The sequence below is a fragment of the Theropithecus gelada genome, chromosome 19 (assembly GCF_003255815.1).
Source record: "Theropithecus gelada isolate Dixy chromosome 19, Tgel_1.0, whole genome shotgun sequence".
Lineage (NCBI taxonomy): Eukaryota > Metazoa > Chordata > Mammalia > Primates > Cercopithecidae > Theropithecus > Theropithecus gelada.
The window spans coordinates 37,395,516-37,422,418 of NC_037687.1; the positions used below are offsets into that span (position 1 = coordinate 37,395,516).

Genomic DNA, 26,903 nt, shown 5'->3' on the forward strand with positions numbered 1-26,903 from the left:
GACCTCCCTCAGCAGAACCCAAAGCGGAGAAGGGTCCACCCTCACCAGGGTCACCTCGGCCCAAGTCCTCAGGGCCCTCCATGCTCCTAACACAGACTCTGTCAGCTCCTCCCTGACCTGGCGGCCGCCAACCTGACACCACTCCCTCTGCCGGCAGCTCCTGCCCCACACACCTGCTCCTTCCCTGGGATCAGCTAAAAAGACATCTCCCAGGGCAGCGATGATGCACGTGACGCCACATTGGGCGCTTTCCCCTCATTACCTCCCTCCATCCTCATCAACTCTTTCTGTCACTGCTCCCTAAATGCCCGCCCGTGCTCCAACTGTCCTGTTCTCTGGGGCATCCCAGGCCAACCCTAGCGCTGCTACAGAACAGCGGCTGCCTGAGGACCCACAGTCTCCCTGGGAATCACTCAGGCACCCTGTGACCTGTCTGCCCGCTGCACCCCGTGGGGCGCAGAGCGCGTGTGATAGTCACGCACAGGCGCCATCCAGGATGTGGCCACCTACCCCCGGCTGTCCCTTGGGAAGACAGACCTCTCCTGTGTCCCTGCTGGGAGAAGGAGGTATTATTGCTCTTTGCTCCCAGTACACAACTCACACCCAGCCACCCTCTCAGGGGTGAGCAACGTCCCTCCAAACAGGATCTCTGGCGACTGCCTGTTCCTTCTCTACAGAGAGCAGCTTGGCTATGTCAAAACCCTCAGGACAGACTCCTAGGTATGTCAGCACATGGAGGACTGAGCCCATCATGACCACGGAGTAAGTTGGGATGAATCTCTCCAGCTCTGAACCCCTGCTCTGTCCCAGGCTCCCCTTCCTGCGTCTCAACGAGCCATGTTCCACACGGGGTTCCTGGGTAACTCCCCACTTCCTCCTGCACCACCATGGGGAAGGTGTAGTAATTACAGGACACTCAGATGGGCAGAGATGAGAGGACACCAAAAATGGTCAGGAAGAAAGGAGAAACCCTGAGCTCCAGCTCAGCCACCAGTCCCCAGGGAGCAATAGAGTGACTAAGAACTGTCCTTTGACCATGGAACTCACAGCCCCCACTGAGCAACCAGCACAGGCCTCTCCTCCCAAGAGACATGAAAGATTCACCCTGCACACCTCCAGGAAGGACACTTTCCTCTGGGACACCCAGGTCCTGAATATCCATCCTTGGAAGCTGCAGCCAAGCTAGACACAATTAGAGAAAGGAAGGGTTCCTGTCACCAGCCAACACACAACTCACCCACAGCACAATGGGGTGTCCCTGTGACAGGGACCTGGTGCAGCTCCAGCCTCCTGCACTGAAGGGGAGAGCCAGATGGGGAGGAAAGAAGGCAAAGGGCGTGAATGTGCACCCGACCCAGACCCATGGGGACAGCAGGAGGCTGAGGCCCAGGACTGTGCTTGCCCAACCTACAGGGTATGTGTGTGACTGTGTGTGTCTCTTTTGTGTGTGTGTTTGTGTTTCTGCACATAGTGTGTGTTGAGGTTTGGTGACAGAATCACTGCTGAAACAGACAGAGGCCTCCACAATTCCCAGGGACCTGACACACAGACAAAAGGAAAAAGAGAAGGAGGGACAAGGAGGCAGGACTGAGAGGGGAAGGGACAGAGAAGTGTCCTGGGCACAGACCCCGCCCATGAGCCTGAGAAGTGCTCCTGACCCGAGAAGAGGCTCAGCACAGAAGGAGGAAGGACAGCACAGCTGACAGCCGTGCTCAGAAAGTTTCTGGATCTCAGGCTCATCTCCAGAGAGAACAAGCAGGCAGCACAGGCCATGGGGCCCCTCTCAGCGCCTGCCTGCACACTGCACATCACCTGGAAGGAGCTTCTACTCACAGGTGAGGAGAGAACTTCCTGGGAGAGGACAGGAGGAGGAAGCAGAGTGATTGGATGAGGTTTCCTGGAGAGGATGGGGTTCTAAGAGATAAAAGAAACCAGCACTTTGGGACGCTGAGGTGGGCAGATCATGACGTCAGGAGTTCAAGACCAGTCTGGTCAACACAGTGAAGCCCTGTCTCTATGAAAAATACAAAAAATTAACCAGCTGTGGTGGTGTACTCCTATAATCCTACCTACTTGGAAGGCTTAGGCAAGAGACTTGCATGAACCTGGGAGGCAGAGGTTGCAGTGAGCCAAGATCTTGACACTTCATGCCAGCCTGGGTGACAGTATAAGACTCCACCTCAAAAAAAAAAAAAGAAGAAAGAAAAAACAAAAAACAGAAAAGAAGGCTCTGTTGGAGCCTGGATAGGGGAAAATACACCAGAGAGGGACATGGGTCAAAACAGGAAAATCACATTGAACCAGAATTGGTAAGAGGTAGGAAAATCTCAAGTGTTCTGTTTTCCTGGTTAATCATCACTGGACACCACATTTTGAAAAATGACAATAATAACTATTATCAGATGACACTTCAGATGAAAATATAAACAGGGCATGAAACACTGTCCTCAGCAAAAAACCTCAAAAATTGGGGAAAGAATAAAAGAAACAACCCAGGCATGGAGGGCCCTGGGAACTCTCACATCTACAGGAGTCTGCAGCCTGTCCCAGGCACTGGGGTGCAACCAAGATCACAAAAGTCCCTGTCCTCATGGAGCTCACGCTGTCATGGGAAGGAAGACAGACATGCAAAGAGATCTAGAATGTGAGGTCAAGTGTTGACAAGAGCTCCAGAGGGAGCAGAGCAGGGAAAGGTCAGAAAGGGAAGACCCAGGGTCTCTGAAGGAGGTGTCAGGAAAGAAGTCTAAGGATGCCCTGATGTGAGCAGGACCTGAGGGTGGTGTGCAGGGAGCCGTGAAGATCCCTGGGGAAGAGGATTCCAAACAGAAAAATGCCAAGGTCAGAAGGGTTGAAGGAACGGGGGTCATGCTGCTGACCTTCACCCAGTAGGACAGTAGGACACACACACACACACACACACAAACACACACACAAAAGGGGTGTGTGTGTGTGTCCTACTGTCCTACTGGGGTGTGTGTGTGTGTTTGTATGTGTGTGTGTATCTTCAAGGCTGATGATTGAAGAGATCTTCTCAGGACCCAGGGCCCAATGTTTTCACCCCCATACATAGGTCTCAATATTGACTGATGCTCTCTCCACCTCCTAGCATCACTTTTAATCTTCTGGAACGCGCCCACCACTGCTCAAGTCACAATTGAAGCCCAGCCAACCAAAGTTTCCGAGGGGAAGGATGTTCTTCTACTTGTCCACAATTTGCCCCAGAATCTTACCGGCTACATCTGGTACAAAGGGCAAAAAACGGACCTCCACCTTTATGTTACATCATATGTAAAAGACACTGAAACAGTTATAGCTGGGCCTGCATACAGTGGACGAGAAACAGTATATTCCAATGCATCCCTGCTGATCCAGAATGTCACCCAGAAGGACACAGGATCCTACACCATAGAAATCACAAAGCGAGGTGATAGGACTGAAGGAGAAATTGGACATTTCACCTTATATGGTGAGTGATTCCACATGATCCCTGGGTGCTGGGGGGGGGAGGTCACTTCTACTTTGCACACACAGGATGGTCAGGCCTGGACTGTGCCTTTGTCCCTCTCTGCATTATGTCCCATGTTAGGGTTTTGGTATTTAGTGCAGGACAAACACAGAGGAGACAAACTACAACAGATCAGAATTCCTTTCCTGCCTCCAGACCCTGCAGACGCTTGCTGCACAGGAAGGACAGTCTGATGGGGGGTGCTCAGCAGGAGGAGATCAGTCTCAGCCAAGCACCTCATGCCCTCTTCATAAACTTGACCCTGAGAAAGACCCTGGAGAACTGAGCAGGGCTTTGCCTAAGGGACAAAGATACTCTCAAAGAAGCTCAGCTCTAGAAGCTTCAACCCCAGACCCCTGTCCCTTAATCCTTACTCCAGAAAAAGCTGAGGAGCCTGTGCCAGGGCTCAGTTGTGGCAGGGCTTACTGGGACCAAGGATTTACCAGCTGTCTGAGGACTGTGTCTCCTGGAGCTGCTCACTGCCAGGGCTCAGCTCTCAGAGGCTCATCTAGGCAAGGACAGAGCTTTCTTCACCTGAGACTCAGAGTGAAGAGGACAGAAAGACAAGCTTTGTGGGCCATCAGCCAACTGCCTTGCAAGGCTTAGGACACTCCATAGAAACTCTAATGTCCCCAGAAGCAGAAACAGAAGAGAGAAAATGTACCTGGCAGCAGCTTGTCCACAGGGATCTGACCTAAAGGTGCTCTCTCATGAAAGTGAATAATAATAAATGCTGTTTGTGTGAACACCTCCACTATGCCAAGCATTAGGTCCCGTGACTGAATAATTCACAATGTATTCACAGATAGCATGAAAAGCCACAGTCCATTTGCCATTTAGCTTATTTGACTGAGAGAAAACTGAGGCACAGGAAGGCACAGTCACTAAACCAGTCACACAAACACAAAATGCAGATCAGGGTCACATGAGGTCTGTCTGCAGCCACAGGCCCATCCTCTCCTCCACCAGAAGTGAGGGCTTATTGGATTCCAAGGACCCCATAGTCAATTATTGTCTCAAATCGTCTCTTCTTAGGCATCCAAACCTCAGAGGAGTGAGAGCAAATGGTCAGCTGATTAGTCTGTACTCCAGAATTAAATCACCTGCCTCAACTGTCAGAGTCAGTGCAAAAAATGTCCAGGCCTCCCCCTCAGATCTTAACCCCTATCACTGAACCTGAAATCCTGTTTCACAAAGTGTCCATGTCACTGGCATGACAGGATAAAGGAGAGAATCTTTTTTTCTTTCCCCACTCACACCCCGCACCAGCACAGGCCCAGTGAGAGACACACACTCAGGAGCTCTCGCATAACAAATGAAGGAATTGAATGAAGAGATGAATGGTCCATAGCTGCTTTACAGAGTGGACCTCAGATGCAGCATTCTAGGAGGTCTAGCCACACCTGTTTCTTGTCCTTCAGAGGCTGACACTCATGTTTCATCCCCCCACTACCTCTTGCCCCTAAAGACACCCCATCTCATGTAACTCTGAAGCTCTTTGGGCACGGGAGGGTTTTCAGGGCTCCCTGGTCCTGGACTGTGGAACTGGGGTCACCTGGTCCCTGGGGCCTCTGAAGTCACTGTAGCCCCCATTGTTCACTGCCATGCTGTCTCTGCCTCTCTCTGCTTCTCTGTGTTCCTCATCTTCCTCCCACTTCATTCTAACTGGCAAGCCCTGTCCTGCACAGCTTCTTCCTCCACCCCTAGGCCGTCCCCAAACACTCCCTCTAACTAGGCTGACTATTCTATTATTACTCAAATCAGCCTCCCTAGTGGATCAGGGGTTAGAGATTTTCAAGGATAGTTTCAGGGACACAGGACTAAAAAAAGGGTACTGCTGATTGTTTGGGGGATGGAATCATGGGGGTGGAGGGAAATGATCTGTTTGTGCTTGAATTCACCTCTAGGTGGGGACCACGGGACTGGCTGAACCATTAGTCATGGGTATGAATGAGGTCAGCCGGTTGCCAGAATGCAAAGAATGAGAAAAATCTCAAAAGACCAATCTCAGGTTCTACAATAGTGATGTTATCTATAGGAGCAATTAGTTACAAGTTTTGTAAACTCTGGCCAAATGACATTTGAGGAGTAAGGGTTTATAGAAACTATGCCTACATTTTAGCAGAATTCAGTTTCCTCCTGTAATCTTACTCTCATGGTCTTTCACCAGTTTTACAAAGGCAATCCCTGGGCAAAAGAAGGGTATTAGTGTTATGGAGGAACTATTATCATTCTTGCTTCAAAGTTAAACCATAAACTACATTCCACTCATGATTAGCCTGGCCTATGTCCAGGAATGAGTGAGGACAGCCAGCCTGAGACTAGATGCCAGATGGAGTCAGCCATGCTAGTTTGCTATCACTGTTGTAATCTTTGCACTGACTCACCAGGGTGTCAGAGGCTGGAGAGGTCTGCAGTCTCCAAAGCCCATGGACTGATTTCACCCATTTCACTCGTGACTCCATCCTCAACCTACTGTGGAGCTCACATTCTCCAGCCACTTCCTAGAGACTTCTGGTTTCCTGTCAGGCATATAACAAACTTGAAATTTGTCACTCGGTTCTAACAGTAAGTAAAAAGCTGAACAAACTCAAAAGTCAACAACTCATTAAAATCCCTCAGAGATGGCCAGTCACAGTGGCTCACGCCTGTAATCCCTGCACTTTGGAAGACTGAGGTGGGCGGATCACGAGGTCAGGAGATTGAAACCATCCTGGCTAACATGGTGAAACCCCGTCTCTACTAAAAATACAAACAAATTAGCCAGGCGTGGTGATGGGCACCTGTAGTCCCAGCTACTCGGGAGACTGAGGAAGGAGAATGGCATGAACCCAGGAGGCAGAGCTTGCTTGAGCCATGATCGTGCCACCGCACTCCAGCCTGGGCAACAGAACAAGACTCCGTCTCAGATAAAAAAAAGAAAAAAAAGGGCTGTTAGAGAAATGTAGAATGCTTTAGATGATTACTGGTAGATTGCACACAGCTGAGGAAAAAATCTTTTAGCTTCAGGATGTGTCAATAGAAACTTCCAAAAATGAAACAGGAAAGTTCAAAACGAGTGTGGGGAAAAAAAGTTGAACAACAAATTCAACTTCATATTTAACATTCTTTATTGACAACAGCAATTTTTCAATTTTGTAGTTGCGGGACAACTACCAAGGCTGTAACATACACATAATGGGAATACTGGTGGTTTCAGGGACCTGTTGAAGTTGGCCAGGTGTGTGCTATCTGATGATTTTACTGCCTGTGCCACATACGATTGTTTCCTCATGATGATGCCATTTTCACAAGTTGGGATTCTTCATGTGGGCGACACATGAGCCGTTGGCATCTCACTTAGACTCTTCCTAATTCACACAAACTTAACCTCTAGTTGTATTTCCTGAGTTAAGAGAAAATGAAGAAAGCATTTCACATACCTGTTTTGGGCTCCTCCCCATTTTTCCAAACTGCACAGAAATTAGAAACAGGGAGCTCTTTTTATATTTACTAACATAACACACATCCCTTCTTTTAATTCGGCATCATTCCTCCCTTTATGTAATAGACACACTGGCCAGTTCTGTCCTTTTAACGGGACTCTCTCTACTTAAGGACTTGCTAATTTCAAATCACCTTTGGCATCTTTTTTGAGCATAATGTGATCCTGCTGGAATTCACCCCACACCTAAACCTTAATTGGGTATCAAGAGAAATACTACTACCAGCAATTGATCTTAGATGTTTGGACCATCAGTAAAAATTTCCACTTATGACAACATTTTAATGTTTCCTCCAAACTTTTTAATGTTTTGTTACTAGAGTCAAAACATAACATCAGGTCTAAACTCCTGACATTTTATGGGAAAATTACAGTATCACAAATTGAGCATCCCAAATGCAGAAATCCAAAATCTGAAATGCTCCAAAATCCAATACTTCTGACCACTGATGTGGTGCTAAAAATAAGTGCTCACTGGAGCATTTTGGATTTTAAATTTTTCAGATTTGGGATGCTAAACCATTACATCTACTGCAAATATTCCAAAATAAAAAGAAAGTTAGAAATCCAAAACACTTGGTTTTAAGCTTTCTGCGTAAGGAACACTTTATGTGCATGAACTATAGGCATAAAGCTGTACAGGAGATCTCTAGAACCTCCTCATCCTGCATAACTGAAACTGCACACCCACAGAACAATGCCCTATTCCCCCGACCCCAGCTCCTGGAAACTACTGTTCTACTCTCTTACTCACTCTGGAATCCATGGCTATTTGGTACATAGAATAGTCAAACTCATATAATCAGAGAGTAGAATGTCTAATGAAAGAAAGTACCTCCAAGACTTCTTCCCAAATATTGGTCTAATAGTCACCAAACACATAGGGTCCATGAGGGCCAGACTTCCATCATCAGTTCATGTTCGCCCTCTCCATCAGTCAGTTCTGCATTTGCAAACATCCACATGTATTTCTAGAAAGATCCACATGGTCCTCACCTGCCCTCTACAGGGGGAAGGGAACATCATGGACCCAGAACAGGGAACATGGTCTTGGTCCAAAGTTATCAGCTCTTGCTTGTCCCCTTCACTCTTTGTAGGTCATTCCTTGGACTCTGCTCTATCTTTAGAGGTCACTGGCTAAAGTCAGTCACTATGAGACAGCTGGGAAAACTGCCCCACCTTGTGGCTCCACTACCTGATGACTGAACTGACCTCCAAGCTTGACTCTGGTCTCCCCAGTGTTATTTCTACTGAAGTACGCAGTCCCAGGCCAGGCTTCACAGTACTCAAAGGGCTTAAGGACAATGGGAAGTTCCATCATCTATATCTAGGATGTCCTTCGAAAGGGAAGCTGCAGAGAAAACATACCTTGGGGGGCAAAGTAAGACTGAAACTAAGACGATTCCAGCACCACATGCTCCAGGTGAGGACCACAGGGTGGCCAGGCAGGCAGTTGGAGAGGGAGGGACTCAGAGTCACCAGGGGCTGTGACTGCTGGTCCTGTGTCTTGCCATGACCCAATGCTGCTGCTCAATACACACTTGAGAAAGTCTGTGCTTCTCACACATAAAGCAGGTAGCCTCACAATCTCTGAGCCCTCAGATTGCCACGCATCTGTCTTGTAACACACACACACCTGCCATGGGCTTTTAAGGAGTGGGGTGCGCTGAGAGGTGGGAAATGCCATCTCCGATTTAAAAATGTCTTTGGAGGAATCAAAGGTGCCACACAGGGCAATCTTCTCTCTGTTATCTGCATAGTGGAGACTCCCAAGCCCTACATCTCCAGCAGCAACTTAAGCCCCAGGGAGGCCATGGAGACTGTCATCTTATCCTGTGATCCTGACACTCGGGACGTAAGCTACCTGTGGTGGATAAACGGTCAGAGCCTCCCTATCAGTCACAAGTTGCAGCTGTCCAAAACCAACAGGACCCTCATTATATTTGGTGTCACAAACGATACTGCGGGACCCTATGAATGTGAAATGAAGAACCCAGTGAGTTCCAGCCGCAGTGACCCAGTCACCCTGAATCTCCTCCGTGAGTATTTTCTGTTCCTCTATGTGTCAGGCTGCCATCCCAAATACACACGGCCAGAGGCCAGGCCTCTCAGTCCCTCTCAGGTGCAAGTACAGAGACCTTTACCCCTGGACATCAAAGCTGGCCATGACTACTAAGAGTAGGCTTAGGCTTGATCAACAATAGGAGAGAAGAGGCTGCTCCTGTCATGGGAGACTCAGGGTCCACAGCTTATGATGGGAGAAACAGGGGAATGTCTCAGGCTCCAGATCAGTGAACACAGCAGGGATTTGGCTGGGACTTCAGTGTTGTGACTTAGCTCATAGGGTCACTGTGGCCCTTCCACAGACCAGGATTTACCCTTCCCTCTGACAACATCAGCTGTGCCTTTATTCTCTTTGCTCCAGATGGCCTGGATGCCCCCACCTTTTCTTATTCATACACCTATTACCATACAGGGGAAGTCCCCAATCTCTCCTGTCTCACAGACTCTCTGGCAGAGCATTCTTGGCTAATTGATGGGAAGTTCCAGCAATCAGCACAAGTGTTCTTTATCCCCCAAATCACTAAAACATATACAGGGGTCTATGTCTGTTTCATCCATAACTCAGTCACTGGTGGAACAAATCTCATAATCAAGAGGATCATAGTCCCTGGTAAGTGGATCCCTGGAGCACTGGCAATATGTTTTCCAGTGAAGTCTATCTGGCTATTCTGGCTGTCAGAAAAGAGCCATCTTCCCTCTGCAAAGGGAGAGGGAAAATCAAAAACCCAGGACAGGGAATATGTTTCTGCTCCAAAACCACCGGCTCTTCCTGTTGCTTTGCTCTTTCTAGATCATTCTTTAGACTACATACTAACAATGAACAATGTGAAAGGAAATTAAGAAAAGAATTTCAATTTACGTTAACATCAAAAGGAATAAAATATTTTGGAATAAGTTTAACCCAAAAGTCAAAGGGTTATACCCTGAAAACTCCAAAACATTACTGAAAGAAAGATGACATCAATATATGGAAATACATTTCGTTTTCATGGATTGGAAGAATCAATACTGTTAGGAAGACAATATTACCCAAAGTGATCTGCACATTCAATGCAACCCCTACCAGAATCCCAGTAACATTTTTTGCAGAATTGCAGAAATCTGTCCTAAATCTCACCTGACAGGCTCTTATTAATGACTGCCATGACAGAGACACTGAGAAAAAGATGCAACCATGAAAAGGTGGAAAGATTTGATGACGTAGAAAATAGCAATCAGCCTTTCTCACATCCCAAAGCCTTCAAAAATATACTAGTGCAGCATGGCCAGTATGGAATTGACCAAAAACTAATCACCAAGCTAGAAATGTGGTGTGAGAAAAAAAAAGGGCAAGAATATATTTGGCTTATCACCTCCCATTTTTGCGTACTAATCTGATGCTGAAAAGAAATGCTCACTGGAACATTTTAGATTTTGAATCTTTCAGATTTGGGATGCTCAACTAGTAAGTATATGACAAATATTTCAGAATCAAAAAAATCACTTTTTGTCCTAAGTCTTATGCATAAGAAATACTCAATCTGTGTGAACTGTAGGCATCAAACTGTACAGCAGATCTCTAGAACCTCCCCATATTGCATAACTGAAACTGCATACACATGAACAACTTCTAATTCTCCCCACTCCCAGTTTCTGAAAACCAGCAGTCTCTTCTCAGATTCACTCTGGAATCCACTTCCATGAAGTCCCTAGAGTAGTCAAACTCATGGAATCAGAGAGTAGGGTGTCCAATGGAAGAAAATATTTGCAAAACTTCTCCCCAAATTTGTCTCATATCCATCAAACACACATGGTCCAGGAGGACCAGATTTCCAGCAGTTCATTGCCACCCTTTCCACCAGTCAGTTCTGCATTTGCAAATGTCCACATGTATTTCTGGAAAGATCCACATAGTCCTCACCTGTCCTCTGCAGAAGGAGGGGAAACTTAAGGAACCCAGAACAGGGAACATGGTTCTGCTCCAAAGCCACCAGCTCTTGCCTGTCCCCTTCACTCTTTCTAGATCATTCCTTGCACTCTGCTCTATCTTTGGAGGTCACTGGCTCAAGTAAGTCATGAAACACCTGTAGAAAACTGCCCCACCTTGTGCCTCCACTGCCTGATGACTGAACTGACCTCCAGGCTTGACTCTGGTCTCCCCTGTCTTATTTCTGCTGAAACATCCAGTCCCAGGCCAGGCTGCTCAGTATCTTCAGGGTTTCAGGACAATGGGAAGTCCCATTATTACTCATCTCTAGAATGTCCTTGGAAATGGAAGCTGCAGAGAAATCACATCTAAGGGGGGAAAGTAGGATGGAATTTGGAAGGGGCATAGGAGTTGCACATTCCAGGTAAGGAACCCAAGGTGAGCCAGCCAGTCAGTTGATTAGAGAGGGACTGGGAGGGGTACCAGGGGCTGTGACTCCCACTGACATGTCTGTCCATGACCCAACACTACTGCTCAATTCACACTTGAGAAAGTCTGTGATTCCCTAAGACAGAACAGGTGGCCTCACAGTCTTTGAGCCCTTAGGTCATCATGCATCTGTCTCGTGACACACGCGCCAGCTGTTGACTTTCAAGGATTCAGGAGGGCTGAGAGGTGGGAGATGCCAACTCTGATTGAAGGATGTCTGTGGAGGAATCAAAGGTGCCACACAGGACAATCTTCTCTCTGTTATCCACACAGCGGAGCTGCCCAAGCCCTACATCACCAGCAACAACTTCAACCCCATGGAGAATAAGAATGTTGTAGTCTTAACCTGTGAACCTAAGACTCAGAACTATACCTATGTGTGGTGGGTAAATGATCAGAGCCTCCCGGTCAGTTCCAGGCTAAAGCAACCCGGTGAAAACAGGATCCTCATTCTAGCCAATGTCACAAGAAATGACACAGGACCCTATGAATGTGAAATACGGGACCGATTTGGTAGCATCTTCAGTGACCCAGTCACTCTGGATGTTCTCTGTGAGTATCTTTGGTTCCTCTGTGGCCAGGTCACGAGCTTAAATACAAACAACCAGAGGCCAGGCATCTCAGTCTCTCTCAGGTCCAAGTACAGACACTTTTATTTCTGGACACCTGAGCTGGCCATGACTCCCTGCCCTGGGAAAACCTGGGTAGGCACAGCCTTAACCAAGAATATAAGGGGAGGGGATGCTCCTGTCATGGGAGACTTGGGGTCTACAGCCTGTGATGGGTCTAAGCCTGAGAACCTTAGGCCTCATCTCAGTGAACAGAGAGGGGGTTTGGCTGGGACTTGAGGGTGTGTCTTGGCTCAGAGGGACACTGTATCCCTTTAAGAGACCAGGAGCATCCCCTTCCCTCGGATGACATCACCAGTGGCTTTATTCTCTTTACTCCAGATGGTCCAGACTTCCCCCGCATTTTCCCTCCGTGCACCTATTACCATTCAGGAGAAAACCTCACCTTGTACTGCTTCGCGGACTCTAACCCACCGGCAGAGTATTCTTGGACGATTGATGGGAAGCTTCAGCAATCAGGACATAAGCTCTCTATCCTCCAAATTACTACAGAGCATAGCGGGCTCTATGGTTGCTCTGCTCGTAACTCAGCCACTGGCAGGGAAATTTCCACATTCAAGAAAATCGAAGTCTCTGGTAAGTGGATCCTGCATCATTGGCAATAGGGTTTTAGGTGGAGTCTATCTGGCTTTCAGAGAAGAGTCAGGAAAACATTTTTATTCCCAGCCTGTGTCCCATGGGCAGAAGCAAATCCTAAATTCTTCTCCTGAACCCTCCCAATTTGTCTCTACAGACTATCTTCTCCTTGTTTACTGTTTTCTCATGGTTGACCTTGTGTCCAGCCTGAGAAAGGTAGGGAGGGGGCTTTGTCAGCCCTGAGCCCTACGTGGTGGAAGAGGCTTCACAGAGGGACAAGAAGGAGAGTCCTCAAGATCAAGTTGCTTCTCGCTGTCACCGACACATCCCTTTCTGCCACATCTGTGTTTTCTTTTACCTACTCCCTGAGCTAAAAGGAACACCTGAGGCTTTGAAACAAACTCACATTTTTCCTCCAAATAAGAGGAGGAAGGCCCTTGCATGAGGGAGGAGCAACTCAGACTGCTCCCTGCTTTGCTCCGGGCTCCTCTGGTGACGCCCTGCCTGACTCCACCTGGGTTGGAACCAGCATGATGGAGAAAGAGCCCTGGTGGCCTGTCCTGAATTCGGCTAAATCAAGCTGCCAGTTGAAGTGAAGCCTAGGCTGCAGGGAAATAGGAAGAGAGGGAGCCTTGGGGCAGACTCTTGAGCTGTGTCCTGGCTCTGAAATCACTGGCTGTATGAGGTTGTGGGCATAGCACGTGGGACACAGCACAGAGGACAGTGAGTGATGCACACTTGGAGAAATAGGGAGATTCACCTCTGGGGCTCTGCATGGCAGGAAAGGGGCAATGCCAAAAAGTGTATATTTATAGAGAGGGTAAGACTACTGAACACTTCATATGTATCTAATATAAGACTTATTAACTATTTCTAAGCGTGCAATTTAGTGTTGTGTAACCATCACACTATCCATTTCCAGAACTTTTTCCTTTTACCATATTAAACCTCTGTACCCAATAAACAGTAACTCTCACTCCTTCTCCCCATAACCCTTAGAACCCAGCATTCTACTTTCTGTCTCTATGTAACTGGCTATTCTATCTTTTATAAATGGAATTATATATTTATTATCCTTTTGTGTCTGACTTATTTCAGTTAGCATAATATCTTGAAGGTTCATCCTTTTTGCACGATGTATTGGAATTTTATTCCTTTTTATGGTTGAATAATATTTCGATGTATAGACATACCTCATTTGCTTACCCACTTATCTTTCAATGGACTTTTCCGTTGTTTCCATTTTTTGACTATTGTGGATAATGCTTCTCTGAACATCAATGTGCAAATATTTGTTCAAATTTCCTTCAATTCTATACGGAGCATGTCCAGAAGTGGAATTGCTGGATCAAATGGTAATTTATTGTTTAATTTTTTGAGAAACAGCCACACCATCTTTTACAGTGGCTATAACATTTCCCATTCCCACCAGCAATGCACTAGAGCTCCAGTTTTTCCACCTATTTGAAAACACTTGTTGCTTTGTGTTGCTGTCATTGTTGTTTATCAAAGCCATCCTAAAATGTGTGAGGTGGTGTCACATAGTGGTTTTGATTTGCATATCTCTAAGTATTCGTGACGCTGAGGAACTTTGCATGGACTTATTATATATTTGTATATCCTCCTTGGAGAAAACTATTTTAATCCTTTGTTCATTTTTTAATTGGGTTATTGAATGTTTGCTGTTTTTGACTTGTAGTTTTCATGTATTCTGGAAATTAATTTCTTATCACACTTATAATTTGCAAATATTTTTCTCATTTCATGGGTTGCCTTTTTGCTCTCTTGATGTTATTCGGTATATAAAAGGTTTTGATTTTTATGAAATCCAATTTTTCCATTTTATTTGTTGCCTATGCTTTTGTTGTTACAACCAAGAAATCATTGTGAAATCCAATATCATGAAGATTTTCTCCTATGTTTTCTTCTAAGAGTTGTATAGTTTTTGCTCTTACATTTAGATCTTTGATCTATTGTGGGTTAATTTTTGTATATGATGTTAGGTAAAGGTTCCACTCATTCTTGCCCTTGGATATCCAGCTTGCCCAATATCATTTCGTCAGAACACTGTCCTTTCCCCCATTGAATGATCTTGGCACACTCGATGAAAATCATTCGACCATATATGCAAGTATTTCTTTCTGGGCTCTCTGTTCTATTTCATTAATTTCTATGTCCTCCTCTATGCCAGTACCACACTGTATTCGTTACTGGGGCTTTGTAGTAAATGCTGAAATTCGGAAGTGTGAGTCCTCCAGCTTCATTCTTCCTCTTCAAAGTTGTTTGTCTATTTAGAGTCATGAGATTGAATATAAATTTTAGGACAGATTTTTCTTTTACTGCAAAAATGACACTGAGATTCTGATAGGTATTGTATTGAATCTGCAGCTCACTTTGGGTAGCATTGTCCTCCTGACAATATTGAGTCTTCTAATTCATGAAAATAAAATGTCTTTCAATTTACTGATGTCATCTTTAATTTCTTTCAGTAATATTTTGTGGATTTCAGGTATAATCATTTCACCTCTTTGGTTAAACTTATTCCTAAATATTTTATTCTTTTTGATATTAATAGAAATTAAATTTTTGTCTTAATTTCCCTTCAGATTGTTCATAGTTGGTGTATTGAAATATGACTTATGTTTGAATGTTGATTTTGTATTGTGCAACATTACTGAATTCATTTATTAATTCTAATAGGTTTGTTCCATCTTTAGGATTTTCTACATATAAGTTCAAGTTATCTGCAAACAGAAATAATTTAACTCCTTTCTTCCAAATTGAATATCTTTTTTTAAATACTTGCCTAATTTTTCTGACTAGACCTTTCAATACTACGTTGAATAGAAGTGTCAAAAGCAGCATCCTTGTCTTGTTCCTGCTCATACAGGGAAACCTTTCAGTCTTTCTCCGTTGCATATGATGTTAGCATTGGGTTTTTCACATATTGTCTTTATGTTGTGGTGGTTTCCCTCTATTCTTAGTTAGAATGTTTTTATTATGAAAAAATACTGAATTTCATCAAATGCTTTTATTGATTCAATCTCATTACTGATTATAGTTCTATTCATATTTTTGTGTTTTTCTAGGAATTTGTCTATTTCATCGAGGTTATCCAATTTATTGGCATACAATTACTTATAGTACTTTCATAATCATTATTTTATTAGAATTGGTAGTAATTGCTTCATTTTCTTTTTGTTTTTTTGTTTTTTGTTTTTTGTTTTTGTTTTGTTTTGTTTTTTGGAACAGAGGCTCTCACTCTGTAGGCCAGTTCAGGCTGAAATACAGTGGTGTGATTATGGCTCACTGCAGCCTCAACCTCCTGGCTCAAGCAATTCTCCTCCTTCTTAAGCCTCCCAAGATACTAGGACTATAGAAGCATGGCACCATGCCCAGCTCGTTGGTTTTGTTTTGTTTTGTTTTGGTTTGGTTTTTTTTTTTTAGAGACAGGGTCTCCCCAGGTTACCTATGCTGGTCCAAACACCAGGCCTCAAGAAATCCTCCCATTGTGACCTCCCAAAGTGCTAGGATTAAAGCATGATGCACCATGGTCAGACTGCATTTTCATGTCTGATTTTAGTAATTTTAATCTTCTCTCTTTTTTTCTTAGTCAGTCTAGTTAATGGTCGTCAGTTTTGTTGATTTCATTTTGAAGAATCAACTTTTGGTTTCATTAATTTCCTCTATTCTTTTTCCATTCTCCATTTTATTTTTGTCCACTCTAATCCTTATTGTTTCCTTCATTCACTGTGCTTGGGTTTAGTTTGTTTTTCTTTCATATCCTGAAGTATTAATGTAGGTTGTTGATCTGATATCTTTCTTCTTTTTTAATGTAAGAGTTTACAGTTATAAATTTCTTGCACAAGACTCTTAACTTCTCTGAATCTCTGATTCCTCACCTGAAAATTGCAATGAGAGAGCTTGCTTCATACCATTCTTTTAAAGGTTTAAGGCAGTCAGTGAAACAAGATGACACACACAGACAAACCAATGTCAGCTGCTATATTACTTCCATCGTCATTAGCCTTGAGGTCAAATAGTCCTAGAATCAAATGTCAGATCCACCTATTACTAGCCATATGACACCAGGAAAGTTTTCACACTACTCTAAGCTTCTGTCTTTTCATTGGCAAAATGGAAATAATGTCTACCTAACAGGATTATTGTGTGAATTAAATGAGGTACAAGTAAAGTATTTAGCACACGGCCTGGCACACAGGACATGCCCCTCAACAGTACCTAACTGTTTCCATATATATATAGAAAAAGAGGTAACACATAAAACACTAGGACATGGTGACTGACTGCTTGTGGGAAAGAAAGGAAAAAAGCTAAGTGCAAAGAATCAAGCCTGGTATGTTAGTTTTTACCAACTGACATGAATCCAGGATGGGATTAGACATACAAGATAATTTATCAGGGAAGGCACTTGTGAGGGAATGTGGGGCAGGCAGGAAGGTAGTATGGGAGAACCCACAGACAGCTATGCAAAGCTGACTCCTCTGAAAAAGAAACAGAAAGAAATTTTAGGTTACAATGCAGTTCTAAAAGACTTTTTGCAAGGCTGATAGGGAGTCCTCCAACCAGCCACTCATTAGAGTTAAAGAGAGCCTCAGAGAACTAGGCTTGCTTTCACACTCTTGCTGGAAGCCTGTGGGAAGGAAGATTTCTGTACAAAGGAGGTGGTGAATTTGAAATGCACTGACCTGGGCCTTCTGTCAGTCAGGTCCCTTTCATCCATATAGATATAAAACTCTTAGTTCCAATGAATGAGACCTGGCAGGGTCTCATTCATGGCTGCCACAACAGAGACACTGAGAAAAAGATGCAACCATGAAAAGGTGGAAAGGCAGAAAGTTCTAACGACATAGAAAGTAGCAATCAGCCTTTCTCACATCTGAAAGTTTTCTGAACTATCTGAGTGCAGTAGAGAATTGGCAGAGGACTGATCACCAACCTAGAAACATGGTGAGCGGGGGAAAAAAACTGCAAGAATATAATCATCTCCCATCAACTTTCCAACAGAAATGATGTATTCCTTTAAGAAACAATTATAGAGTACCTCATGTTACATCCTTGTTCCTGAGGCTCCCCCCTGTAAAATGACATCACCTCCATTCCATCTTCTCTTTTCTTTCCATGACAGCTCCTTCAGGAATAGGACATCTATCCTGGGCTTAATCCGATATAGCAGCCATGACGTCATTTCTGTATTTCAGGAAGACTGGTAGGTATGATGGCCTTTCTCTTGTCCTTTTTTGTGCAGGGCCGACTGCCTGCTCCCTGTACCCCACTGTCTTTTAGACATAGTTATCTCCAGCCTCTGCTCGTTTGTTTCTCAGATTCAAATGAGAAACACAGTATCACATTGTGAAACCCTCTTCATTATTTTTCACATCTCTCAATAGTGTAATTCTCTCCATTCCCACAAAGCTCAACCACTTCTCAAAGTGTTGCTTGACTTCTTGTCTCCAGACTTTGAAACGTTCCTTGCAAATGACTGCCTCATTACCTTTCTAAAATCTAGTTAATTCACTTAATCAAGAATCTCCAGGAGTCTACTCTAGCCTATTTGGTAAGTTCACATTTCTTCTATTTACTAATCCTTCTCACTTCCTTTACCTCTACTTCCTAGTATAATTCCTCCATCCTAATTAGAACTGTCTTCCTACACCACCCTACCCTTTCACCCATATAGATATAAAACTCTTAGTTCCAATGCTATGCCTAAAAACAGGGTGAACTCCTCTCCACCATCTGCACTACAGACTTAACCACACCCTTCATCACAAGCAATCTCTGACCTCGTGGAGAACAAAGAAATTAGGATTAACCTGTGAACCCGAGACTCACAGCACAACCTATGTATGGTTGAGACCTTTTCCTGATGACCAATTCATGTGTTCCAAAAAGATACAGAAATGAAGAAGGCAAGGTCCCTACCCCAGGGGACATAAAGCCTAGGACAGGAAATGAGACCTGAAAATAATCATGATACCAAAATAGAAAAAAGTGAAGGCCACAAGAAATCAGAGAAATATGATGGGAAATAAAACCACACATTGGAATCACTGGAAAACATTTTAAAAGTGGATACTCAACCCCCACCCATGAGTTCCAGTTTGAAGGTCTAGAGAGGGACCCAGGCATTGGTAATTTTTAAGTCTTCCCTGACACTACAAACATGCAACAAGGATGGAGAACTCTTGTTGTAATAGGTAGAACTTAAAACTAAATCAATGATTTTCAGCTAGAAGTACTGGAATTACCTAAGGACCTTTTCCAACATACATACGACTATACTTTTTTGGCCCTAAGTATTAATAGGCTACACCAAGAACTCAGTAATCCAGTTGGGAAACAGAAGCTAAATGGAAAAGCCACCTTATTTGATATGTTAAAATATATATAAAGCATTTTCAAATGAGTGATAAGTGATGCTAAACTTCTCTAAATAATATTTATGGGAATGTTAATACTATGAGTATTCTACGCTGGGCGAGGTGGCTCACACCTGTAATCCCAGCACTTTGGGAGGCCAAGGCGGGTAGATCATGAAGTCAGGAGATCAAGACTATCTCGGCTAACAAGGTGAAACCCTATCTCTACTACAAATATAAAAACAAAATTAGCCGGGCGTGGTGGCAGGCGCCTATAGTCCCAGCTACGCTTCAGGCTGAGGCAGGATAATGGCATGAACCCGGGAGTCGGAGCGTGCAGTGAGCTGAGATCGTGCCACTGCACTCCAGGCTAGGCGACAGAGCAAGACTCTGTCTCAAAAGCAAAAATAAAATATAATAATAAAAATAAAAATAAATTTAAAAATGAGTATTCTAAAAAAACTATATGAAATTTCTGGAAATCGAGTATGTTATCAGTCATAGTGTCATATGCACAGAAGTAACTAGATTATTAGATTTCTATGTGAGCTGTGTCTTTACCATAATAAACCTAATAAAAATCTCATTAGATTTTTCACCATAGTCATTTTAAATCTTTGTCATTCCAGGACAGCTGCTTTGATTCTTCTTTGAAGTATTTACAATCAGCTACAGTCCAAAATTGTTTTTTCTTCCAGAAGATATATGGAAAAGACTCTGATGACAACTCTTGAATACAAGTTTCTGATAACTTCAAGATCATACCACTGGACTCTCTGAGAACTTTCAAAATTTTAATGAACAGGCTGATACCTTCATGAAATTCAAGACAAAGAAGAAAAAAAACCTCAATTTTATTGGACTGAATCATCAAAAGGATAATGTTTTCATAATTTTTTATTTGAAAATGTACTGATTCTTTGAATGTTTTACTCTCCAGATTTATGAAATTTCTCTTTGAAGCTATTTATAATTTACAGCAATTTGGTAAAGTATACTTTTGTAAACAAAAATTGAAACATTTGCTTTTGCTCCCTATCTGAGTGCCCCAGAATTGGGAACCTATGCATGAATATTCATATGCTTATGGTAATAAAGCTATTTGCACAAGTTCAGTAAGAATCTACCCTCTTTATAACAGGACACATATGAAAACATTGGTTATACTACCAAGGCTTTGACTGGGAAGTTCTATTTGAGAATACACATAGAATAAACCCATAGGGAATGCAGGCAAAGTCTAAAGTTGGCCTTGGTTTGGCTTCCTAGCCTCAAGAGGTTTTTAAAAGTTTGATCTGAGATTCTAATAAAACTTCTACCAAGCAAACTTTAAAAAGAGCCTCTATGGTCCATTACTACTCTTGCTGCACTTAGGTAAATAATCTAGGCAAGTTTGGTGAGACTCAACCCATTTGCAAATAAATTCATCCTACTGGAATTATCTTTGGTAAAATAGACTCCTATATAGAGAAAAATTATGTTGAAAAGAAAAACTATAGTACACCTGTTACGATATTGAATCACTGTTCATTATCTTTGAGTATTTATAATCCACTGGTAGAATGGACTGGACCTTGAATTCTTTTAGTTCTTCCAATTCAATTTTCTCCAATGAAATCATTAAGAACAAGAGCAGCTCTACTCTTGAAGCCATATAAATTGGAGGTGGACAACTCAATGTAAATTTCATGGGAAAATGCTCCTGTCAGAGGTGTGGACCATTCAGAGCTCACCAAATGTTCAACGCCATGACTTAGAGACACTTAAACTGCAAACCACGACAACAAGTTGATGACTTTACACTGTGGATAGCTTTCCTCAAGATGTCAGAACAAGACTAAATCATGATGAGATTCTTACCTCTCTTAATTTGTCCTTGCTTATGCCTGTCTCCTTTACTTCCTAGAATAATGCTGTACTTAGGATTTCATAAGAAGTAGTTTTTGAGAGTAAGTTAATAGTGTCAGATATATCACATCAACCACACTTTTTTTTTTAAAGATGCAGTTTCTCTCTTGTTTCCCATGCTGGAGTGCAATGGCACAATCTTGGCTCACCACAACCTCCGCCTCCTGGGTTCAAGTGATTCTCTTGCTTCAGCCTCCCTAGTAGTTGGGATTACAGGCATGCGCCACCACACCCGGATAATTTTGTATTTTTAGTAGAGACAGGGTTTCTACATGTTGGACAGGCTGGTCTCGAACTCCCAACCTCAGGTGATCCACACACCTTGGCTTCCCCAAGTGCTGGGATTACAGGCGTGAGCCACCACAACTGGCCCACACATTTTTACATAACAAGAGATCCTTTAGTCCACCCAAAGGCTGACATTAGCTGCATCTTTAACACAACATTTTCTTCAAATGTATGGAGTTTTTTTCAGGCTTCCACTTCTATACTTGCCTATTCTTCTCACACCCTGCTTTAATTTAACATAGGCATGCAATGCTAGAAAATAGAATTGCTCTCTACCAGCTTAATGGGGGAGCCTGTACAGTTTCTGACACTTCTTGTTGCACATGAATAAATACATCGGGTATTATAGATACTCAGTTGTAAAAATCAACAAATGTGGGCCGGGCGCGGTGGCTCAAGCCTGTAATCCCAGCACTTTGGGAGGCCGAGGCGGGTGGATCACAAGGTCAGGAGATCGAGACTATCCTGGCTAACATGGTGAAACCCCGTCTCTACTAAAAATACAAAAAACTAGCCGGGCGCGGTAGCGGGCGCCTGTAGTCCCAGCTACTTGGGAGGCTGAGGCGGGAGAATGGCGGGAACCCGGGAGGCGGAGCTTGCAGTGAGCCGAGATCGCGCCACTGCACTCCAGCCTGGGAGACACAGTGAGACTCCGTCTCAAAAAAAAAAAAAAAAAAAATCAACAAATGTGTTGCCTGGTTAAAATGACTAGACTCTTCTGGCTTCTTCTTTGATCTATTCTATTGTAGTTGGTTTGTATCTTGCCTAAGGTGCATATTCCAAACTCTTTTTTTTTTTTTTTTTTTTTTTTTTTTTTTTTTTTTTTTTTTTTTTTGAGACGGAGTCTTGCTCTGTAGCCCGGGCTGGAGTGCAGTGGCCGGATCTCAGCTCACTGCAAGCTCCGCCTCCCGGGTTTACGCCATTCTCCTGCCTCAGCCTCCCGAGTAGCTGGGACTACAGGCGCCCGCCACCTCGCCCGGCTAGTTTTTTGATATTTCCATCCTGACAGTCATACTGGTAGTCTCTCTCATGTGGTGCAATCTACGAACATTTTTATTTGTGTGCAAATATTTGTGTGCAGCCATTCTTCAAGTATCAAATTGTTTCTCTTGGGCTGCAATTTAAAAACTCAAAGAAATGTGTCGTTTATGAGCCGGGGACAGTGGCTCACATCTGTAATCCCAGCAATTTGGGGGGCAAAGGCGGGCGGATCACAAGGTTAGGAGTTCGAGATCAGCCTGGTCCATATGGTGAAACCCTGTCTCTACTAAAAATATAAAAATTAGCCAGGAGTGGTGGCGCCCACCTGCAGTCCTGTAGGGAGACCCCCTGAAACCTTTGCTATGGAATAAAAGATGAAATGCTCCTGATTATTGTAAATAATCCCTGAGCTAAAGGAGGAAGTACGAACCCAGCGCAAAAAAACTAAAAACCTTGAAAAAAGACTTGACGAATGACTAACTAGAATAACAAAATTGCATGCAGGATTGTGTAAAGACAATGCCAGGTTGGGCTGCCACAATGAGCGAACAGCGCGTGATATGCTTCCCCCTGCAGAGAGCCTATAAATGGACCTGTAGTCAGGAAGGTTTCACATCACCAAGACTCCTATCCCAGAAAAGCAGATGCTCATAGCTCTAGGAATGGAACGCAACCCTTGTGGAGACCCTATAAATGGACACATGAGGGGCGCCTGTTCATACGGATAAGATAAGGTTATAAACACCCTTATCTTGCCATGGCTCTTATAGGTCTCTTTAGGGTTAAGGCATACTCCCTTCTGAGAATTTTTTGGTGTAACCATTTCTCTAGCTTCACTTCCTGTTTCTATTGATTGTTTGCAACCAGCTTTTCCTGCAACTGTTACTGCTGATTAGTATCTTGCTAATCATATGATATGGATAGACTGTGTTTCTGTTTTAAGGCTCTGTTAGAAATTGCTGATGCACATACTATGTTGCAAATTCTTATCTCTGTATTCTGTACTTCTGCATACCGATGTTATGCTAGAGAATTACTTCATCCCCATGTGACCATCTCACCTCAGAATCAAACGACCCTAAATCCCTCACTAACCTACCCCTGCCCTCACTAAACTTCATAATAAATGCTGGTATATCCAGTGCATTGGCGGCATCACAGGACCATAAGGCAATGACACCGCTGGACCCAGCTTTCACTATCTTCTGTGCGTCTTTTATTTCTTGACCTGCCAATCTGCCTGGGAACAAAGAAAGAGCCCTGTTGCATTGTGGGTTGCTGGCCAGATCCCACAATACAATCCCAGCGACTTGGGATGCTGAGGCGGGAGAATCACTTGAACCCAGAAGGTGGAGGCTGTGGTGCGCCGAGATCATGCCACTGAACTCCAGTCTGGGCCACAGAGCAAGACTCCATCTTAAAAAATAAAAAAGGTGGGGGTATGGTGCCAAGATGGCCGAGTAGGAACACCACCAGCCTCCATATTCCAGCATGAGCAACACAGCAGACGGGTGATTTCTGCATTTCCAACTGAGGTACGGGGTTCATCTCACTGGGGCATGTCAGACAGTAGGTACAGGATAGTGAGTGCAGCCCAGCGAGTGAGAGCTGAAGCAGGGCGAGGCATTACCTCACCCAGGAAGCACAAGGAGTGAGGGAATTCCCATTCCTAGCCAAGGGAAACCGTGGCACACAACACCTGGAAAATCAGGTCACTCTCACCATAATACTGCACTTTACCAGGAGTCTTAGCAAATGGCACACCAGGAGATTGTATCCCGCCCCTGGCTCAGACTGTCCCAGGCCCACAGAGCCTCCCTCATTGCTAGGACAGCAGTCTGAGATCTAACTGCAAGGCAGCAGTGAGACTAGGGGAGGGGTGCCTGCAATTGCTGAGGCTTAAGTAGGTAAACAAAGCAGCCAGGAACCTTGAAGTGGGTGGAGCCCACCACAGCTCAAGGAGGCCTGCCTGCCTCTGTAGACTCCACCTCTGGGGACAGGGCATAGCCAAACAAAAGGCAGCAGAATCCTCTGCCGATGTAAATGTCCCTGTCTGACAGCTTTGAAGAGAGTAGGGGCTCTCCCAGCATGGAGTCTGGGATCTGAGAACGGACACACTGCCTGCTCAAGTGGGTCCCTGACCCCTGAGTAGCTAAACTGGGAGACATACAAACTAGGGGCAGACTGACACCTCACACCTCACACAGCTGGGTACACCTCTGAGATGAAGTTTCCAGAGGAATGATCAGACAGCAACATTGGCTGTTCAGCAATATTCACTCTTCTGCAGTCTCTGCTGCTGATATCCAGGGAAAAAGGGTCGGAGTGGACCTCAAGCAAACTCCAACAGACCTGCAGCTGAGGGTCCCAACTGTTAGAAGGAAAGCTAACAAACAGAAAGGACCAAAACCAAAACCCCCTCTGTATGTCACCATCATCAAAGATCAAAGGTACATAAAACCACAAAGATGGGGAAAGAGCAGTGCAGAAAAGTTAAAAATTCTAAAAATCAGAGTGCCTCTCCCCCTCCAAAGGAACACAGCTCCTCGCCAGCAACGGAACAAAACTGGACAGACAATGGCTTTGACAAGTTGAGAGAAGGCGGCTTCAGACAATCAAACTTCCCTGAGCTAAAGGAGGAAGTACGAACCCAGCGCAAAGAAACTAAAAACCTTGAAAAAAGATTTGACGAATGACTAACTAGAATAACCAATGTAGAGAAGTCCTTAAACGACCTGATAGAAATGAAAACTATGAAAAGAGAACTACGTGATAAATGCACAAGCTTCAGTAACCAACTCGATCAACTGGAAGAAAGGGTATCAGTGATTGAAGATCAAATGAATGAAATGAAGTGAGAAGAGAAGTTTAGAGAAAAAAGAGTAAAAAGAAATGAACAAAGCCTCCAAAAAACATGGGAGTATGTGAAACGACTAAATCTACATCTGATTTGTGTACCTGAAAGTGATGGGGAGAATGGAACCAAGTGGGAAAACACTCCGCAGGATATTATCCAGGAGAACATCCTAGCAAGACAAGCCTAGCAAGGCAGAACAACCTAGCAAGGCAGGCCAACATTCAAATTCACGAAATACAGAGAATGCCACAAAGATACTCCTCGAGAAGAGCAACTACAAGACACATAATTGTCAGATTCACCAAAGTTGAAATGAAGGAAAAAATGTTAAGGGCAGCCAGATAGAAAGATCGGCTTACCCATGAAGGGAAGCCATCAGACTAACAGTGGATCTCTCGGCAGAAAATCTACAAGCCAGAAGAGACTGGGGGCCAATATTCAACACTCTTAAAGAAAAGAATTTTCATCCCAGAATTTCATATCTAGCCAAACTAAGCTTCAAAAGTGAAGGAGAAAAAATCCTTTACAGACAAGCAAATGCTGAGAGATTTTGTCACCACCAGGCCAGCCCTACAAGAGATCTTGAAGGAAGCACTAAACATGGAAAGGAAAAACTGGTACCAGCCACTGCAAAAGCATGCCAAAATGTAAAGACCATCGATGCTAGAAAGAAACCAGAACAACTGAGCAAAATAACCAGCTAGCATCATAATGACAGGATCAAGTTCACACATAACAATATTAACCTTAAATGTAAATGGGCTAAATGCTCCCATTAAAAGACACAGACTGACAAATTGGATAAAGAGTCAAGACCCATCAGCGTGCTATATTCAGGAGACCCATCTCACATACAGAGACACACATAGGCTCAAAATAAAGGGAAGGAGGAAGATCTACCAAGCAAATGGAAAGCAAAAAAAAAGCAGGGGTTGCAATCCTAGTCTCTGATAAAACAGACTTTAAACCAACAAAGATCAAAAGAGACAAAGAAGGCCATTACATAATGGTAAAGGGATCAATTCAACAAGAAGAGCTAACTAACCTAAATATATATGTACCCAATACAGGAGCACCCAGATGCATAAAGCACGCCCTTAGAGACTTGCAAAGAGACTTAGACTCCCACACAATAATAATGAGAGATTTTAATCACCCCACTGTGAACATTAGACAGATCAATGAGAGAGAAAGTTAACAAGGATATCTAGGAATTGAACTCAACTCTGCACCAAGTGGACCTAATAGACATCGACAGAACTCTCCACCCCAAATCAACAGAATATACATTCTTCTCAGCACCACATCACACTCATTTGAAAATTGACCACATAGTTGGAAGTAAAGCATTCCTCAGCACATGTAAAAGAACAGAAATTATAACAAACTGTCTCTCAGACCACAGTGCAATCAAACTAGAACTCAGGATTAAGAAACTCACTCAAAACCACAAAACTACATGGAAACTGAATAACCTGCTCCTGAATGACTACTGGGTACATAACGAAATGAAGGCAGAAATAAAGATGTTCTTTGAAACCAATGAGAACAAAGACATGACATACCAGAATCTCTGGGACACATTTAAAGCCGTGTGAGAGGGAAATTTATAGCACTAAATGCCCATAAGAGAAAGCAGGAAAGATCCAAAATTTATGCCCTAACATCACATCACAATTAAAAGAACTAGAGAAACAAGAGCAAACTCATTCAAAGCTAGCAGAAGGCAAGAAATAACTAAGATCAGAACAGAACTGAAGGAGATAGAGACACAAAAAATCCCTTCAAAAAATCAATGAATCTAGGAGTTGGTTTTATGAAAAGATCAACAAA

The 26,903-nt window shown here is 43.8% G+C and overlaps 1 pseudogene across 1 annotated transcript; it reads left to right on the forward strand.

Moving 5' to 3' along the window:
- Nucleotides 1-1,532: 1,532 nt before the first annotated feature.
- Nucleotides 1,533-20,342, forward strand: LOC112612117 (annotated as a pseudogene). The gene is made up of 7 exons (XR_003116811.1): nucleotides 1,533-1,835; nucleotides 3,107-3,466; nucleotides 8,750-9,028; nucleotides 11,722-12,000; nucleotides 12,399-12,653; nucleotides 17,803-17,887; nucleotides 19,666-20,342. The product of XR_003116811.1 is annotated as a pregnancy-specific beta-1-glycoprotein 3-like (transcript).
- Nucleotides 20,343-26,903: the final 6,561 nt, after the last annotated feature.